The following is an 18815-nucleotide window of genomic DNA, read 5'->3' on the forward strand; positions in this document are numbered from 1 at the left end:
TATTTTCAATCAAAACATAATTTATATTAATTTATAGGGCAATTTTTCTTTCATATTTATCTAATTTTTTATTCCTATTTGTATTTTATCGTCTGCAATACCACTCATATAATATTCAACACCAAACAGCAAACTTAATTGTTGTGTTCCGGTTTAAAGCGTAACTAAGCATGTGTACCTTGTGGCACTAGGGACATAATATCTTAGTGCCAAGGTTGGTGGTGCATTGGAAATATGTGGATTGATTAATATGTCTTACAGTAACAATGTCTATGAGCAGCGGGGACCACCCAACATCTCATACTCAGGTGGTACAATTGTCAGTCCAACTATCTGCATGACAAAAAAAGCTTCATACTTATGTTAATAGATGAAGTCAAGATGATGCCATAAGCTGGTGTAAGATGAGTTTTTTTGTAATCCCTAACTACTAAACCAATACAACTTATATCAGGAGATGCAGCATCATTCGGAGTATACAATATATGTATGAATTAATATTCTAAATACGAAAGTATTTCCATCTCTTACCTCTTCACGCTTAAACCACTGAACCGATTTAGATGATATTTGGTACAGATATAGTTTGAGTTTCTGAGTATATTTAGGCTACTTTTGTGATTCAGTCTTCGAGGGGGTAAAATGGGGGATCACGGGTTATGTGCTATAGGTAAAGATTTATAAACTACACGCGGGCAAAGCCGCAAGTTCAGCTAGTATTATTATATTCATAAGTATAAATAAAATAGTATGAATAATATTTTATAATTATAATTAAAATAATATTTATCGTGGTAATCTCACCGATGATCTTAAATTGTGGTTAACATACAATAGATGAACTAAGATTCCCTTTACACGGACTAAAAATGGCTAAATAAACATAAAAAAATGTCAACTCGTAGCACTTCTACTGTGTCGTGTTCTCAGGCGTAACATTATCATTCTGCATCTTCATGTTATGGCAAGACCACTAGCCATTCTCGGCGTGTAGCGCCATACATTGTCGGATTCCACATCCATATTTATCCTCTAGTTATAGTATAAACATTGACGGCTAAAGTATAAAACAAAACAGTTTAAGTTACAATATTGATAATAAAGCAGTTGAAGCATCTACACAAATTACCTCGTCGAATACCAAACAACTAGAGCTGCTTGAATGAAAAATGATTAACACGGTGCATTTGAGTTGTATTCGCATCACATTGCTATGGGGCAATAATGTAAATTATTAACTTAATAGGAGCCTTAGGCGCAGAGGCGGAATTACATTTTAAAACGGAAATGCCTGGCCCACACCATGTGGTACGGCACAGGCGCGCTAGGGGTACACCCACGTGTAGATATGGTTTAGTATTATATTACACATTATTCGTATTAATTAAAGGTTGTTCGTTTATTTATAAAACATATTAGGCGTGTGGTATTTCGTAATATTAGATTTATATTATTTATTTTAGTGTATTCAATTATGCTGATAATAATAAAGAATAATAAGAATACTATGAAAACTTACGTTTATGTTACACTTAATAGGTTATTCTTGCTATTTATAGTCAAAAGCTGCACCGTAGGTTATGCCAGATACCTTCGGGCAAATGCTTGTAAATGTTGTGTAAAGTACAATGCTCAAACGTATACGAACAAAAACAAGCAATCAAGTTCAAATATGAGGTGCATGAGAAAAAGTACATTTTTATATTATAAGAGAAAATGTATAAAACAAAAAATATAAACTGGTTTAAGATCGAGATTGAAGATAGCGATTTAAGGTGTGTAGACATGTCCGAATTTCACTAATCAATTTAAAATAAAACTAACACGGCACAAAAACTAATCAACTAAAACGACTTTTTGATCGGCGTACAATCATAAATTAATTAAAGTAAAAACTTTAAATAGAAACTCAAACATTGATGTTTTTTCCGTTAATACTTTGCATGAAGACGGCAATTTACTCATTCCAATGTCAAAATAGTATTTATTACTGTTTAATTGAATACTTAATTAGTATCGGTACGAACCTGGTAATTAGTTCCACTCCTTAATGATTACCACTTTTAATGTTACTAGTGTTATATATTGTTACGCATTATTCATGGTTTCGTTAAGCATCCACCATCCTGCATTGGGGATGTGGTGTGGAATAAGCTCCAAACCTTCTCAACACCGGTAATGTGTTTAGTTGCTAACAATGTGTTTCGTCTTAATATATTTAAAGTAACAGCACATTTGTCGTATTATTATAAAATGTAGCGTCGTTTCACACTACCGGGAATTTGCAGTCGCTTTTATATTTGTATTAGCTTTTGTTGCTTCGCTATAATAATCTGCGCGCTCTATCTGCCTGTCGTTTTATTATCTGATTGTAATAATACATTTGTTGGTAAGGCTGTGTGCCAGCCCGTCTGGAGAGGTGCCACCCACTAATCAGATATTCTACCGCCAAACAGCAGTACTCAGCGTTTTTATGTTCCAGTTCGAATAATGAGTTAGCCAGTGTAACAGTGTAGCCTACAGGCGCAAGGGGCATAACATCTTAGTTCCCAAGGTTGGTGGCTCATCGGCAATATAAGGATTGGTTAATATATCTCACAACGCCATTATGTATGGGCGGTGGTGACCACTTTCCATCAGGTGACCCATTTGCTCGTTCGCCTCCCTATACAATTCAAATTTAAGAATTTTGAGCTGCAAATCCGACTCTCGTTGCAGAACATGGTCATGAAATATCAGAAAGCGACATGCGACATAGTCTTTAATAAGAAAATAATTTATTTAAATATTCACCCCTCCACTCGACATATTCATTGACTATGGTTGTGTATGACCATCCGCACAATATTCCTCTGAACTCTATCTACTTAGCTATCGTTACTTAAATGTAACGTAACTTATTTATTGTTATATAAGGTGACGATTATTGATTACTAAACAAATACAACAGTGTTCTCTGTAAAACTTATTCTTTATAGTTTTTATATTATGCGAAGTATTCTTGATAGAATAATACTCACAAATAAAAGTAAATATATTTAATATAAAGACACACCGATTAGATAGTTGTATTATATATTTAGAAAATAATACATTAGACAGTAATCCTTTCGAATATCCTTGATACTATATTTATTGCGATTACATTTCCTCATGAACATTTCAATGTTATTAACAATGATAAGTCATTTACATTGTTTTATATTCTCGTTTAATTAACAAGGTATTTTATTAAAGTTTGTATAACTTCTTTTTTTGTGTTAAAGTTATTCATTGGTAGGCATAAACATACTTACTTTTTTTTTTTATTTAGTATTTAAACTTACGAACTCATATTACAAATAAATCAAATCATTTTATCTATTGTGTTATTAGTAAAAAAATATACAGTAGGGATTTTTGTAAGGATCATATACACATTTGTTTCCGGGGCTCATTAACGGTATAAGAGATTGTTAATATTTCCCAGTTTCATTGACTATGGTGGTGGTTAGTACTTATTATCAAGGAGCCTAATTGCCAATGTGCCTATGTGTTGCATAAGATCGCTATGAATTACAAATATTTACAAATTCTTTCTAGAGCATTATAATTGTAAGCTTACAAACGTTTGTGATCAACAAGGCATTCAAAACCAAGTGTTTACGTATTTAATAATACGAGCTTGCAACATTACTGCAATACATATATTATTGAGACAGATTCCGTATTCAAAGCATAAATTTAATTCTATAAACAAATATATGTCCGCGGCTCCACGTCCGTTAGTAACAATTAGTGCAAATGTTGTGCCTAGATATACAATAACACGAGCGTGTATCGCATGAGTTCTCTGGGAAATGCGAACACGCACTTTGAATCATTAAGTAATTATCAGCAACGCAAACAAGAATGAATGAATATTTGCTTTAACTACATACAAAAACAAGCAACAAGAGAAATAGGTATTTAGTTAGTATGAGAAGAATGACCATTGAATTATAAGTATCGACGTATGATAACCTTATTAGTATTACCTATATTTGTAATAATTACTTAAACGGTAAATATATTTTCTTACTCTGTTAATGCAATATCTAAGCTAAATATGATTAAACATAACGAGATTATCTTCACCTTGAGTGCGTTTTATATTTATACATAAAAAGGCATTATCGCGACTGACTAACAACTAATTTATAATACTAAAATATATTACGATATATTTCGAAAATAGATTGAAAGATTAAATTACTATAGAAGTAATACTGCTCAAATATTTCAAAGAAAGGACGTACCACTTATTTCATAACTTTGAAACATGAATAGGACGGCGTGATGTTCGCTCGTTTACTCTTTCGGGGATTATTGTTCAATTAAAAGCGTCACATACAAAATGGGTACTAATTGTTAAACACAAATATACGTCCTTGTAACAGATAGTTGAATCAATTGTGTTGGAGTGATGAGCAATCGTACGCCATAGTCGCTAGCTTGAACCGACTTCTATTGTAATAATCGACTGCCTTTGTCTTTTATCGTGATTATTCCGAAGAGTTTTAAATTACTTTAATTTATGAATTGTTTTAGAAACATTAGTACTTATTTACAGATAAAGCATTTAATGACAGTGTAAACATAAACAAATATATACTACATTGTACCTCTGTACTATTGCAAAGAGGTTATATTTGTTTATTAGGATATAAGAGGGGTAAACTCTGGATATAATGATTCAATTCTAAAAATGGTTTCAATGGTATAAAGCTACATTATTTCTAGGTGCTATAGGGTATAAATTATATTTCTATCACATCGTTTTGTTTACTAAATTAATTTTAAATTGCACCCGTAAAATGTACGTCATGTTAAAGAAAAAAATTCAAACGGTTAGTTTTCAATAAAAAAATACATAAACGGAAAAAAGCGTTATTTGTTTCCATTGATTCAGGGTATATCAATTAAATTGTGGGTACTCAATGATGTCTGACTACCAAGTCTCCTACCGGTTCTACTCGAAAGAATCTAGTCCCAAACGTTTGTAAAACAACATAATTTTATCTTGTAACAGAAATAATTTTACAGGGTGTTCAATAAAATATTGTGATTTTTGATTTGATTGTATTGAGTTAGGTTTTTACATAAAACTTTTAGACAGACACCTAGAAATTGTTATATTTTTTTTTTAATTCAAGTATTCTACGAACTCATTTCTATTTGGATTTGTGAATACATCTTGTAATAGAAGCAGCATCGGCGATCGCTCTCTGCTCGTATGTACTAAATAATAACATCATACCGCACGTCCCAAACATTTTTCTATAATCTTTCAAACATATTGAATTATCTCCGACAGTATCGGTCTCAATTCCAAAGTGAAATCTCAAACGCCAAGTTTTAATCACGGATCATGTAAAGTGAGTATTTGTTTTATTCATGAATTGGTCACAAATTAGTAAAACCAATTTACCGTTTATTTTGTGATTGTGATTTTTCTGGAGATATTTTGAAATCTACATTTAAATATCGATCACTAGCGACCCTTTGCAAGGGTGCAATTTATTATTAAATAAACTGAAACATTCAAAATATATACTTTTGTAAACATAAAGGATTTGAATATTATTATTATTAATAATTTAAAAGTAATTATTTACATGAGTTCGAATTATTGTAATTAAAATAGAAAGTCTTAAAACCCTCTCAACAAACAGAAAATACTAAAAAAAAACAATCAATAACCAGTGCTTAGTATTAAAATATTGAGTAGGTATTTTATAATGTCTATTTATTTATTAGTTCATTTAATATAACTTTTTAAATAAATATTAATAATAATTTTATTGCGCTTCCCACAAGCTATAAAAATGTGTGTCCACGTCTTAGCTTATCAAATTTGGGTAATTTTAACTACCAAAGTAAAAAAATACTGTACCAGAAAGTTCACCATCACCCTTTTCGCAGCGAATTTTTTTTTCTATGCACATGTTTTGAAAACTGTGATAAAGTATAAGGCAATTTGGATTTATATTAAATGGCCGCAACAATTAACATCTTAATAAGGATTAAAAATGAATTGTAAGAATATTTTTGTTTTAGTGCAATAACAGCATCCACCCGTATGAGTGAACCGTAAATTGCTATGGATAACACTATGGCAGAGAATAAGCGCCGGCAAGGCGAATCTAGACTTCTCACACTGAGCGTCTACCAAGTACGGCAGCAGTAATCAGTCCTAAAGCTCTATCTAAAGTCTGGAGCAGTTATTTCATTTGAGTCTTTACCTTGAGTCCTGAACTCCGAAAACAATAAATAAATACAATACCTCACTTAAGGGGCCCCTGGATCGTGCATGTGTTTAAGATAGTACCAATCAATAAACGATTGTTAGTATGATATGGTAGTCATCACGATTCACGATACGCCTGCGCCGACGAACATACAATATTCTGATGAAAACATAAATTGTGAAGGTACAAGTACACCTTGATTTAGGTATCAATAGACTTAATTTTTATTTTGTTGAAATTGTCTAGGTTTAAATCTAAACTATAAACTATTTCAAAACTAATTTACGTTTAAAGTGTGTTATTAACTTTACCATTACTAAAATAATACATTTAAAAAAATGAAAATTAATCAAGCAAAATTATTTAATAAAAAAAATTAAATTATAAGAGTTCACTACCTACGTTTTTCTTTTTAATTTCTTAGAAAACTTTACTGAATAACTTTTTTTGTTCAGCCACGAGATTTGACTTTATGGCTTGCATTTACAACCATTTTTTAAACAAACCGTTTCATAAACAAACATTTATTTTGTGTACAAAGTTTAAACTTTAATTGATTTCTCGTTGTACTTTCAACATTTATAACGGAAACAAAAGCGAGTTTTGCTAACTCAAAAGAATTTTGGGAACAATAGAAATATTTGAAAGATATCACGGGAGTGGTTTAAAGCCACCCGTTATATACTTCCGTTTATATATCCGTTATATATTTTTATATCACGTTGCGATACACACAGCTAAAGGTAAAAACTACCTTTAGTTTAAATAAATGAAATACATATGTTTGATCCAGATATTACTTAATAACAAAATGTTTATCCATAAATATTTCTACAAAATTTTAATATTTTAATTTTAATATTCTATTAATAAAAAGTTAGTAACATATCTAATTAATTTTAAAGCGTATTTATATAATAAATAATATAGTTAAAAACAAATCGAGCAATAATATTCAATAATATTTCAATGATCACGATTGATTTTTTCTTTTTTTTGTAACGCACGGATGTTTTCCTCTGATGTCACTATCCTCTTGAGCTGGTGTAAGATTTTGTTATTAGTCCATGCCGTGTTAACTATTAGGTAATCTACACTTCTTCTTCTTTGGTCAAAGTATTATTAGTTAGCTGGTAAACATAATAATAATATATATTTATATTCGTAAATCACAAAAGATTAACAAATGCTAATTCAACGAAATAAATTCAGAGGCTATCGACCTATTTAGAATTTCAACTGTATGTCTCTATATTAACATATTATAAATAGATATGGTTTGGTGCAAAATCGTTCCCCATAATATCCTCCAGCGTGATGTTAAGTTTGCTTAATGCGGTCCATTATAAGCAAAGCACGTTGCACTTGATTGTCGCTCCGAAAGCGACGGAAGGATGTCCCGCTGTAGTAGCCGTGTGACTAGAATAGCATTATTTTATATATTATAGACATATATTAGCTGCCGTGACTTCCTCATCCGTGTTTACTTGACGCAACGAAAAAAATTAAGAAATTAGAATACCGCCGTTTGGCTTTCATTTTATTTCATCGTAAAATAACGGTTTTTGTTGAAGTGAAACAGTAACATATAAAGCCATTTCCATAGCTGTGATCATCCTTCACTGTCAAGAGTATAATGCATCAGGATACATCATACTTATCGCGATGTTGTCGCGGATCTAGGACGAAATATAGTTAGCTTCTAGAAGGCTCGAGGTTGCCAGTTTGAATACAATATTTTCATTTATTTATTTTGTTATTATTATGTCTTTCACAAATTACAGCTATTCTAGAATGATTAAAGTTTTGAAGCAAAATTTAACAACATTCTAAAATAATAGATCAGGGGCTTATATTGAAAAATTAATCAATGTGATTTTTTCTTAAGAGGTTTATACGTATTAATATGAAGGGCAAAACAGTATTAATCATGTATTACAATATAGTATTAAAAGTGCAGTATTATTAATTCAATTTAAATTATTTAGGTTTTTGGCAACCTTTTCTATTGCTCTTAGTAGATGAAATATTATATGTAATTTTTAATTTAGGGCCTTGTTGTTACTAACGCTGATACTGCTCGATTAATATATTTTTGTATTTGATATTTTCTTAATAGCATGTCTTATGGTATATAACTTTGGGGTAACGATTGAGTCACAGAAAATATTCGATTCTTCAAAAAATATACACATGGGCTATTTACAAAATCAGATTTCCAGACGCTTTCGGGGTGTTTTTACTATGTATTTATATTTAGTTAAAAACGTTGGATAAACACGACCAGTAATGACGAACTTCCAAACACCAAGTTGTCGTTTACGCAAAGTTAATCATCCTTCCTTGGGCAAGGTATTCACTTACATAATAAAATTACCAAAATACTTTTAGCGTTGCCAATTCATAAATTTAAATGTCGTATTACCAAATCAATATTAAATTTGGTATTTCATTCAACAAAATATTATGTGGACGATAAAAAGCGTCGAGTTAGGATTGGTTTATTTTCATGGAGCCTGATTTCTTTTAAAACATCGTCTAAGATACCCGGAGTACCAATAAAAAAATTAAAGTTTAGAAGTTATTTAAATAATGTAAGATGCATTACTATATAACTAATAATTACAGTTTTCCATATATATACATTTATTCTTTGTATATCTTCGGCTTAATATATATTATCGAAATTAATTGCCACCTTATTACGAAATAAAACAATCTATCAAAAGCTTAATAAGAAGGTTAAATTGGAATTCTTTCAATCAGTCTAGCAGTTTTCTGAGTAACCGACAAACATATACGTATAAAAAAACGTAAAAACCAAAATCAATACGTATTCTCCTTTGATTTTTTCCGTTATAAAAAATTTCACAATATCTATCATTCCCGCTAATACGCGAGCTTATCTAAAGTAAATATGTTTTTTGATTAGCGAGTGGTTATCTGGTTCCCAAGAATTAGCTACGCCCGAAATATAGGCACGTTAAACTACCGCCTACACGAAGCAGACTTAGTTATTTATTCAGATATTGAATTTTAAATATGTCTAAGACAAAGATTGAAATTTTATTTTACCTTAATAAATTAACTTACAAAATTGAGTAGAGTTATCATTTAAATTATACTTATGTAATCACATTATTACTTGATTACTAACCGCTGCTTTACAAAATACAAATAAGCAGTTGAGCTGAAGATAAACTGTTTGTTTTAAACATTTTTCTTAACATTCGTGTCGTATTGCGTGACATGTAGCAATCAATTTCAACCAAATGGAAGTGTCTCATGCGGCAATCGCCTCAATGAGCAACGGTGGCCCTTGATTAGCTTAACCGCATGTTACTGCTTGTTCAATACCACAAACATCTGTACTTTGAAAACAGACTAAATAATATATCATTAAATTCTCGAACGGTTTCTAAATGAACTCGAAACGTTTGCGATCTTCCAATCTTATGTTAATTTGACTCGTTACACATTTCAGCATTTTAATTTTACACTTATATACATAATAATAAAAGGTAATTTTTGTAGTAAAAGTTTTATTTCTTGATTAATAAGAGGTATTAAAAAATATTGTATTTTTTTTAACCTGTTTCAGATTCAAAAGGTGAATGGCACAGACACAAGATTACATATTAAATGGGTTGGCGGTTCAATGTTTATGTATCGAATTGTGTATATTTCTAACAGAGTATTCAGATCTCGTTTGGAATAGTAAAAATAATATAACAAAATATCTAATAAATATTTTCGTTTGCAGTTGTGGGCATTAGTCCTCAGGTCAGTAGACGACGGCAACGCGTTATCTATACGATCGTCAAGACTTGACCTACAATACGCTCCAATGTATCAATTAACCGTTCAAGTAGAACGTTGCTGTGAGTAAAATACTACTTTTAACGTACTCTAGTGTTACCATACTATTTAAATATTAAATAGTCATACCATATTAAACAAACAAACTGTTTCTCAAAAATACTTATTATTGGTGTTACACTTCATTAGGTGTGTTAACAGTTAAATTTTACGGTAGAACGGAAATTACGTCCAGACGTTAGTTGCGAAAGACAGCTGAATATGTACCTATACGTACATATGTGCACTCGTCAAATACTGATAGTATTTGTATGGAAGGAAACCGAAAGAACTTTTTTATAGTTACAATAATACGTAACTTGACTATGGAATTCACGTTTATATCGTTGTATATGATTGTTAAATGATTTTCAGCTTTCGTCACGGAATGAATTTATTCAGAGTATATTCTGTATGCGTTAAGCCTCACTTCGGATTTTACGCCTCTACAACGTTGCGGGTAATCCGTAGTCACGGTGTAAAATCATTAAAATTGAATTGCAACATTTTGCGACTGTTGATTTTTAAATTACAAAATTAAGATTAAATACATAAGATATTTCTAAATCAAACCAAAAAGGTTGATTAAACAGCAGATTGACTAACAGATGTGTTGATATTGGTATTAACTGGTATCGTACTAAATAATACAAACTCTACTCCATTATTGGAATGAAAGCGATCGTCTTAAACGGGCTTGCTTTTATTTATTCGTGATACTTATATACTTTTAAATTATAAGTAATCGTTGTATTAAATAATAAGGAAAATATTACATAACCCTATTCGGCGTCTGGCTACCTATCCATTTATGATGAACGAGCCATGAAAACACTTAGCGCGGGTAATTAAACTAGAACAGGAGCGCACGCTATCATATTGGCATTTAATTATGCAATCTCTCGCTAGCTTTGACGCACATCCTTGCTCGACCGCAACAAGAACTTGCTGTAAATTAATCGAGAGTATGATTCAATATAATTGTATAAATTAATTCGCTTATATTTATAATAAACAGTGATTCTGAATAATTTGTAATCTTATATAAGAACTGCAATAGTCATTTGTTTCAATAATTAATAGTTATTTATTTCAATGTCACAAGCGAATGGCGACAAGCTTTATTATCAGACACCAAAGGTCACTTTGGTGCATGTGTATTGTGAAGCTGAATACCTACTGTCTAAGTTTTATCGTATTATTTTTTAAATTAATGAACGAAAATAAAATTTTCATGAATTATCAATTTTATTTACTATATATAATAACTTTCATCGTGTTTTATATTTAAAATATAATTAGAATGATTTTCAATTATGATTATATCAACGCATTTTAATTCATATTAAGCAACGCGGAACAGGTTTAAAATGTTAGGCGTTTAAGTTTTATATCAACGGATACTGTAGTAAATCCATGTTGCTATTTATAGTAAAGAATTTTAAACGGGCACGGTAAAGCGAAAGCATCGTTGCTTTGAGAGCGATAGTCTGATAATTTTATTACTGACACACGCACACAAGCACGAAAATCCACGCGTCCTGTTTTAACCAACTATAAAAAACGTTAGTTTGTGAATAAACTCCGTCAATAAAATGTGTGATCCTCTGTTACTTCATATCATATTTGACAATTGAAGTTTCGTCAACTTCGTCATCAGTTCTGTTTGTTACGTTACGGGCTTGAGTGATTATGTGATATGATTTAATTCAACATGGCGAATATGACTGGCGTGACAATACGTAATAAAGATGTGTATAATGTGTGATAATATTTAGTATCTTCTTATAGTCGGGGTTTTTTAAGATTATATAGATTAATTAAGAAATCGAGCTTCTAAGTATAATCTAAAATGAATTAAACTAAAACACATAGTCTAATTTAGTTTCCGTTTCTGGTTTTGTTAGAAGAAATCTTTAGTCCTTTAGTTTTATTTTGTATTTTTTGTATCCTATGTAATAAAGGTTAAAATAAATAAATACAATCAGTATCGTAGGAATTTTCGAATTTTGAAATCTGTTTTTTTTTAAATATAACTTATTTATCCACATGTTAAAAAACAACAGTTACCTTTATTTACATTACGAAATAAAAAAATAGGTATTTTTAAACGAAAGAAACGTAATCTGTATAAATTATAAAACAAAGTCGCTTCCCGCCATCTGTACCCATATATATTTTAAACTACTCAATGGATTTCAATGCGGTTTTCATTAATAACCGACATGATTCAAGATGAAGTTTATATGCATAATACATGCATATTATAGTTGACAAAAAAAACCATTAATTTCAAATTTCCAAGTTGGAAAATATACACGATTATTTATATGTTTCTTCCTCAATCTAAAAATTGACACTATTTTATTGAAATATTAATTGTAATTCACGCTGCGAACATTCTAAATTGTATTCCAATTAATCTAATACTCAGAATCGTGAGATTCGATAAAATCGATAAAGGGAATCGAGGGGACTTTACTTGATGTATTTGAATAAAAATATTGAATGGAATGTAATTAATACAATTCATGCGATCGAGAATAAAAGTTCAAGATAAGTAGAAGGCGACAAGGCGTTAACAGCGGAAAATTATTCTCTATATAAAAATTTTGTTAACGTCACGATTGGAGTTTCGTAGAAATTGTTCAAAGCATTTAAAACCTCGCATTAGCTAAGTTCGTTTTATAATATTAAGATCTTTGTTTAAATCTTTAGTTAAAAAATGAACAAAATTGAAGGTGTCTATAATTTGGATACAATATTTACTTCATAAAAAAAACAGCCTTGCAAAGATGGTAATCATATATAAGAATTACTAAAAAAACATCACAAAAATCCGGAAACAGCTTATGTTTTATACTTACACATCATTTACAAGGGAACCCTTAGGGGTAGCTCCTGGGGTTACGAGATAATGTGATAAGGCACGCGCTGCTAGAAGCCTTAAAGAGTTTTGTACATGACAAAGTATTTGTACATACAAAAATTTATATCTACCTGTTTGTAGAGCTATTTAACTAGGTGTTAGTCGCTTATGCTCTGGAATGAGAATAGCTCGGTTCCCGATAAAGCTATCACGAAACCACATTCCCGAACAATTAAATCCACGCTAATAATTTCAGATATACATAATGATTGATCGATTAATTAATTGCTATTGTCTAAAATACCTATACAATTATTTACCTATATATCATTAAACAATATTTGCACATTTCCGATGTGCTGTGTGCAATCAACTGTTATTATAACTATGTAAATAATAATAACAACACTAATAATATCCCGGGGTAAGTTTTGTTTGGTTAAACGGAATCACTTAGAAACTGTTGCTTGCTATCGAATATTCTCAATACGAAGGTACCATTGTGATGGAAATATTACTGTTGTATATTTTTTAGATCTTATTATTAGTAATGAGATCAAAAAAGGTAAATTATGCATGAATATAACGCTCTTACTATTTGTAATTATGGAGATATCGAAATATCATTTTATAATAACTATTTATTACTGGTACTTTTACCTTTATTTTATTTACGGTCGGGCTTTATGCGAGCTCGTCTGGGTATCCTTCATCATATATTCTACCGACAAACAGCAAAACTAACACATTTACATATTTGCTCGTCCGCCTAGTTATATCCAAAAAAGAAGAATAATAAATCAATGGCACTATTGTGACATTGTAATCTATAATTAGGTACTTCATTAAGATGTCCTAGGTGGCCTATATCTACCTCAGTTCCCAAGGTTGGCCCTTTGGCGATGTAAGGAATTATTAATATTTCTTGTACCTATGACCGTTTGCCCGTCCAACTAGCCTTTTTTACAAAAAAAAAACCACTAAATGTTTATGATATTGTGCGAGGTCACGACGAGTAAATAATGAACGGATCAATCCAAAATGATGAACATAATTACTTAGATCAGAATTGATAAAATAACATTGTCATTTCAATTTTTTAATGGCAAAATATTAGGCTCGCTCAATATTGATTACATTGGTCGAATTTAAGCGAATCTGGTTCTTTGTGTATGCAAGAACCAAGTTATTTCAATTCAAGTAGGTATAATAAGTAAGAGCCTCCATCGTCATCAAGTTACAGGATTACATTTTAAGCTACCATCATTTGGGAATGTCAATTATATCTAGAATAAAAGGTGAGAATATCAGTAGTTACTTTTTTCACCAATTAAATTACATGGCGCTGATCTTCCTAAAAGTAAATTCTTTATTATGCAAATCAAATACGAATATGCGGGCGCAACAAAGTACTAAACTCAATCAAAATAGAAATAACCAACCAAGGCACGGACAGCACGTCCGCGATATTACAAAGATTAAATAATAAAAAAAAAAAATTCATCCTGCATGAAAATGAACAAATACTAACTCCGCGCTTCTATCGTCTATTTTATCTTTTAATCCAGTACGCTTTATTCGACAACTTTTATATTCATAAAATTAGTAAATCTCACAAAATCAATAGTCTGCTCACATCGCATAATACTTGCGGTCCCTTGGAGGTGTCATTCTAAAGAGCTGTGAAGTTCTCTTTAACATATCAATTAATTGTAAGAGCTCTGGCCGGGATTTAAGAGCGAACTTACAGTAAATGTTGTGACATCCGGCTTAGCATAGGGCATTGAAATGTATGCAAATATTCCAACCTACTTTGTACTTGTTACATATTTAAAATTTAATTTCTTTATTCAAATGGCAACCTTCATTATTTGTCAGAGCGCGTGGTGTTCGTGAAATTCTCATTATCAGGTAAATTTATGAAATTGGGTCAGATTTTGAATTTCGTATGATAAGTGGTGGACGAAGTCACAGTTTGAATTGCAATTAACTTCAATTCACATCACTAGAACCGCAGCACGGAAGCTAAGCGTTGCATTTGACGATCCCATCTACATCTACAAATCAATAGTTGAAAACATTTATTGAATAAATAAGTTTAAAATATATTTAAATGAACTTAATACTGTATTTTATTTTATAACGTTCCGGGTGTTAGTTTTTTAAGTTTATTCCTGGCTTTTCTGTCATATGAGTGAAAAATTACAAATTATACGAAGGTTTGAAAGCGGGGAAAAATTTAGCAAGATTCTATTGCATTTATTTACACTTAGTTTTTCAAAAGAAGAATATACCATATTGTTTAAATAATCATCCCCCAAACTAGATTTATATTATAAGCTAAAATGGTTTAAATGTTATTATTCTTATAAATGTTAACCATTTATAAACATAACTGTATTTTTTATTACAGAAAAAGAAAAATGTTTGGGAATATAGCTTAAATTCTGTCAATGGAGCCACGGTCACAGCTTATAAAATAAATATTCAAACCAAGCATATGTTCATAATGACATAAGTCACTCTCATTTGACCATATACTCTTAGGAATCACAATATTCCTCGTGTAATAATAAAAATTCTAGATCTGACTACGCTAAGCTTACAAAGCGGTAACAGGTTTACAGGATAAACCGGTCCATATAAGTTATATTTAATAGTGTACCTACGCTACTACCTACGGGCAGACCCGTCAATATGTATACCACCTACTCGCCAGTTATTCTACCGCCACTCAGCAAATCCTTTGCATACTTTGCATTACTGTGTTCCGATTCAAATTATGTGTGAGCCAGTGTATTTACAGGCACAAGGGATGTAAAACGTTAGATTAGGTGTAAAAAGTGGTTTATTTTTATCTTAGAGTCAATGTGAACGAAAGCAAGAGAAATGAAAGGGTTATATACATATATCATAACATTAAAATGCTTAAATGATTAATTCTGTAAGCATTATATTCTTATCGAAGCCAGTACCAGTCAATTTCACGTTATACGTTCGGTATCGGTTATAAAATGCAGTCGAATATGGCTCGCTCGTAAACGTAATGTTATGTGGCGTAGTGGGCAGCACGTGGGCGGACTGGATTGGGGTTTGAACTCGTCGGATGCAGTTTGATGACCTATATCGATGTACATGCATTTGCTACTATTCTTATTTCGATTTCTCTTTACCTTAAATCTTAAGCTTAATTCTTAATTATTTATGATTTTTTTTAACATTGTAGTATAAATTAGTTGAAGGTAAAATTCGTATGATATTCAATGAATTCGCTTAAGAATAATGTTACACAAAAAGACCCGTATCGGAATGAAGATGCTAAGGTAGTGCAGTTCAGTACAATTCCTTTTTTCCCTGTTCCTCGTTCGTTATTTTCAGCTATGCACGAGCTAAAAATAGCGGATGGGCTTACTGTTATCAATACAAGGATTTTAGTAATAAGAGGAGAAAAAAGTAAATATATTCGAAATATGAAAAGATTATCTTCGTATTTCGGCCACTGGATAAATATTAGTAATTTCAAAACCATAAATGTTTTGACATTCATATTTAAAACAACGACATTTAACAGCAGATCATTATATATGTGTATAATGAAAAAAATAGTCTTTACCCGCCATAATACTTATTCATTTCAGTTTTTCTAATAAATTAAATATATACTACTATCTTCTGTTTCCTTTCAGAATCGACTTCTATATTAAATTTCATTAGAATCCGTCTAACCGTACGTGATTGAGTTACGAACATCTGAACACGCAAACTTTCGCATTTATAATTAAAGTAAGATAAGAATTTAGATAAATAGTAACGTTTATACAAACTCTACAGTTCAATTGCAAATATAACAGATAACTAAAATTTTATTATGAGCAAATGTGTAGAACATACACGAGAAAAGAATTGCATTAATTCTCTCTCGTCAGCATGCAATTTACTTTTTTATTTCGAGAGTACAATTTATCTCGTTTAAATCCCAAGTTTTACGGTAGAAAACTTATTGTATTTGAGTATGCATTTAGACGCTTTAATATCTACTAGATAAATAGACTAGACTGCATTGAGAATCGACGTGGTCAGTCGGTTACACATAGGAGAATACTATTAACAAGGAAAAAAACACTAATTACACGGATCTTGCTTATAATTACTTATTCGTTAAATTTGTTAAGGGTTGTAGTTGGTATATAAAAATGTATTTAACGATTTTTTTACCGACATAATTAAAATATTATATTTATGAAGTGCAACGAAATATATTATATGATTTTTCGTAATTCTGTTCTGTCAATATTTCATAGTCGCCAATTTTTACTTTAACAAATCCGAATATATTTACGGTTTAGTCGGAGGACTAATGAGAACAGCACCTTGAAGTAGGATATGCATAAAGTTTAATACAATCATGTGACAAATACAGCGTTAAAACCATCACCTCCGTATGGCGTAACGAAGTTGTTGCATCAAAGATAAAAGCTATAAAGGATGCACTTTCAAGAGAATATGTTCAGTTCGTTGGTTAAATAACTTCATAAATCATACATGAAAAACCAATAAAGCGAATAATTGGACGAACGCTTACAGCGACGAAATTATCAGGTAATTTTCAGGAATGCTGAAAACTATTCAAGTTATGTAAGCTAATTTCAACCATGTAATTAATAAGAAATAAAGTTCAATATTTAAATCAGGCTTTTTGTATATTTAAATTAAGCCGCAGATGACGGAAAATCATTTGTAAGCTCTTGCAATTAGGGTCTATTTTGCTTAAAATTACTGCAAGCAATGAGTGTATGTTATTATACAACAACCTGTGAACCGGCCAATAACCCTCTATGGAGGCGATCAATTTATTAGACAATAACAAAACAACGGATTCGTTTGCTTTTGAAAGCAGTGACTGGAAGACTCTTTTTTAAAACGATTTGTGTATTTTTTTACTTTAACGTGAACGATGTTGTTAGATAGACACAATTAATACTCATAAATTTATTTCATATTTATGAGATAATATAGCGAGAGGACTCTTGGATTTATGATACACTCAAAGATTGAGGAATTTTATTCTAAAAATTCATGAGCATGACCTCAATATCACGATTCTCGATGTTGAATATAGAAGATATTTTTTTTTTAAATGTAATAATAGCTATTTGCGGACTTGTAGGGCAATGAAGTTAATCAAGCTCTTTTTAAGGTTGTCCCTGAGTGGGCGCATAGCTGAACCTAGATAATCTAGGTTAAATTAAAGGTAACGATGACGATTAATAAAACTTTAAAATGATTTATAGAGTAAAGTTGGAGCAACATCTAGTGTGTTGCAAAATGAACTAATTGAACTGTAACAAAACCTTTTTACACTTATACTCTGTGAAATCATGTTTTACATATAAATTTGCTCTGCCTTTTAATACTAGTTAAAAATAACTCTGTTCTACCTGTATCTAATCATTTGAAAGTCAATTCATTTATTTTTAAATTCTCTTTAGCCTTAGAGCGTAATTATATTATATATCAAAAAAGAGTTTCTCGTTTATCATATTAGTAGGACCGTTGAGAAGCTAAAGTAAATTTATTTTTTATAATAAAGTAGCTTGGTTTTATAATCGTAGTGCGTACACGCCGACCCCGATGTGCGGTCGTCGCACCCCGTCCCCTATCAGCTTACTCGTATTGATACGGACTTATTATATAGGCCACCTAGGACATCTTAATAATATTACGAAGAACCTAATAGTCGACTACAATGTTACAATACTGCCATTGATTCTTATATATAGCAATAGGAAAACATTGGCAACAATAAAAAATTAAGTGTT

At 30.9% G+C, this 18815-nt stretch overlaps 1 protein-coding gene across 1 annotated transcript in view; it reads right to left on the reverse strand.

Annotated features, from left to right (window-relative positions):
* The window catches only part of LOC125075893 (amyloid beta A4 precursor protein-binding family B member 1-interacting protein), a 100348-nt gene that overhangs the window by 64027 nt on the left and 17506 nt on the right, over positions 1-18815 (reverse strand). The gene's annotated exons all lie outside the window — the stretch shown is intronic.

Source organism: Vanessa atalanta, chromosome Z (genome assembly GCF_905147765.1).
Source record: "Vanessa atalanta chromosome Z, ilVanAtal1.2, whole genome shotgun sequence".
Lineage (NCBI taxonomy): Eukaryota > Metazoa > Arthropoda > Insecta > Lepidoptera > Nymphalidae > Vanessa > Vanessa atalanta.